We start from the raw sequence: 2,841 nt of genomic DNA, 5'->3' as shown, positions 1-2,841 counted from the left end.
CGGGGCGGGGAGCCCGAGGGGAAAACTGAGCTAGCAGAACCCCACGGGGCGACAGCGTGTGCCGCCGGCCTCAGACTCTGGCTCCCGGAGCGTGTTTTCAAATAGCCTCGTCCTCACGCGGCCGCGTCTCCTTCCGCCGCCCGGAAATCAGGGCCCCTCCCCCTCCCCCTTGTGCTCACGTGATCACAGCCCGCAGCCGCGCGCAGCCAGGGAGGCGGGAGCGGGAGCAGTAGGCCCCGCCCACAGAGGAGGGGACCGCGCCGGAAGCCCCCTGTTTTGTGGGAACCGGAGGGAGGACAGCGCAAGGTCCCTGGACAAAGGGTGGCGCATAAGTCCAGCTCATAACTTCGTGGGCAAGCAACTTAGGGGATGTGGGTCTGGTTATAGCTGAGCATGCCTTTTATCTTCCCCCCAGACCACAGTTCTTCAGACCTGGAGCCACTTTCAGAGAAGAGTATAAATTGAACTGAATTGAAAAAGGGAAAAGTTTTGGACTGCTGAAGATGGAATTCCTGGGGACATTAAACTGGGCTAAGATGGAGCAGATAAGATTTCCTTAATTAGAGCAAGACACACCTAGTATCTAGAGCCTGAAAGTCTTGGTCAAGGATTCTCCCTAACATTTCAGTTTCTCAGCACTAACACTCATGCTACTAAAATGAAGTGCAAGATTAATTTCTGAAGTAAAGAAATAAACTAAAATTCCTAGAAAAGAGATAAGAAGAATGAGCCTTTGAAAAATAGTCTTCACAAAGACTGGCGTGTTGGCGTGGAAGAAAGAGCCCCAGGTAAGGACTTCAGACCTTGATTCAAATTTGTCTCTACACCTCACCAGATATAAGAATTAGTAAAGCTGGCGAAGATAGTGACCCTCCTTATATTGGGTAGAAATTCAAAGGAATGATGTCTAAATCCAGGGAGACACAAGCACTGGAACTAAAACCATGCTTGTTCTATAATTGGAGATAAAGAGGCAGCGCTAGAAACCTTGCCCTCCCTTTGCTGGCAATATGGCCACATCACCACAATCTGCCTAGAATCCACCATAACCATAAATATTTGGGAGTCATTGGCATTATGTGGCATTATATTCTATTTAAAGCTATGAGAATAGATCAGAAGAGGAAAGATTTATTGCCAACCAGACATGTCCCGGGAACTCCAAACTTGTATCTAACAGTTTATTCAATGTTTCCTTCAGATAGCCAATATACATCTCAAGGTCAACTTGTCCAAAACAGAACTATTGATGATATTCCCCTTGAAATCTACTCTTCATACAGCTTATTCATCTCAAATAGTAAGACCATCTTTGCCGTTACTCAAGCTGAAACCTTTGGGTTTTTGCTTTGGCCTCTTTCTTTCACACCTCACATCTAATCCATCTGGAGATTGACTCTACCTTTAAAGACCTCCTAACTTTCACCAGTTAACACACCTCCCCTGCTACCATTCTGGTCCAAGCCACTTCTTGATCACTCCAAAAAGCTTCCAAACACATCTCCCTGTTTCCCTCATTGTCCCTCTTTCCCCTACAGTCTGGTATCAGCAGAGCAGCTATGTGATTATTTTAAGATCTAGGTTAGATCAGATCACTCTTCTGCACAAAACCCTTTAATGGCTCCCTATTTCATTTAGAGTAAAAGCCAGAGTCCTTTCTGGGGTCTTCTCTTAGACTGCTCTTGCATGGCCGTAAAGAAAAACCTGAGACTGGGTAATTTATAAAGAAAAGAGGTTTAATTGGCTCGTGGTTCTGCTGGCTTTACAGGAAGCATTATGTTGGCATCTGCTAGCTTTTGGTGAAGTCTTGGGTAGCTTTCAATCATAGCAGAAGGTAAGGGGGGAACAGGCATGTCACATGTTGAAAGCAGGAGCAAGAGAGAGAGCAAGAGAGAAAGAGACAGAGAGAGAGAGAGGTGCCACACACTTTTAAACAGCCAGATCTCATGAGAACTATCACTAAAAAAGCACCAAGCCATGAGGGATCCACTCTCATGACCCAAGCATGTCCCACCAGGCCCCACCTCCAGCATTGGGGATTACAACTCAACATGAGATTTGAGCAGGGACAAATATCCAAACCATATCAGTTCTCAAGCTCTTCCATGTTCTGACACAGCCCCTTACCCTCTAAGCACTACTCCTTCCACTCCCCTTTTTTACTCTGCTCCAGTCACACTTGCTTCTTTACCTTCCTCAAACACCAGTGACACACTCCTGGCTTTGGACCTTTCCTTTAGTTTTTGTGTCTGTCTGAAACACTCTTCTCCAGTAAGTCCATGTGGCTAACTCCCTCTCCTGCCCTGAGTCCACTCAAATATCTTCTCAGAGAGGCCTACCCTGACCACCTCATTTAAAATCACAAATGACCTTCCCAGGACTTGCAATTCCCTTAGAACATATCAGCTTCTAATACACCATGTGATTTACTTACTTTTCATAATCATTATTTGATTCTGTCTTTCATCCACCACTAATATGTAAGTTTTACATGGGTCATGTGTTTTGTTCCCTGGTATATTCCAAGTAGCTAGAGCAGTGTCTGGCACCTAGTAGGCCCTCAATAAATATTTGTTGAATAAATGTCTAGGAAGCACCTGCTACATAGTGGTGCTGAGCAAACACTAGCTCTTATTGTTTCCCTACTTTGCTGCAGGACAGGGTTTACAGACTGAGCCCATTAAGTGGGCCTGGTGGCTGTGTAACTGACAGAAGTACTCTTGGCCTAACTAAAGGAAGCAGCAGATCTTCAGCAACAGTCAACTGTTGTCATGAGGAAATGCAAATCTTGTCATTTTTCTTTTTTTTTTTCCTTCAGTAAATATTTATTTATTTATTTTT

At 45.1% G+C, this 2,841-nt stretch overlaps 1 long non-coding RNA gene across 1 annotated transcript in view; it reads left to right on the top strand.

Moving 5' to 3' along the window:
- The first annotated feature begins 123 nt into the window (after positions 1-123).
- The window catches only part of LOC105518153, a 23,566-nt gene continuing 20,848 nt past the window's right edge, over positions 124-2,841 (top strand). Inside the window, exons 1-2 of the long non-coding RNA XR_001002782.1 lie at positions 124-788; positions 1,202-1,300. This is a non-coding gene — a long non-coding RNA (uncharacterized LOC105518153). The remainder of the gene's footprint in view (positions 789-1,201; positions 1,301-2,841) is intronic.

This window comes from Colobus angolensis, unplaced genomic scaffold (assembly GCF_000951035.1).
Source record: "Colobus angolensis palliatus isolate OR3802 unplaced genomic scaffold, Cang.pa_1.0 Scaffold313, whole genome shotgun sequence".
In the NCBI taxonomy this organism is placed as follows: Eukaryota; Metazoa; Chordata; class Mammalia; order Primates; family Cercopithecidae; genus Colobus; species Colobus angolensis.
Note: the sequence above shows the minus strand (reverse complement) of the source record. Positions and strands in the feature narration are given on the sequence as shown.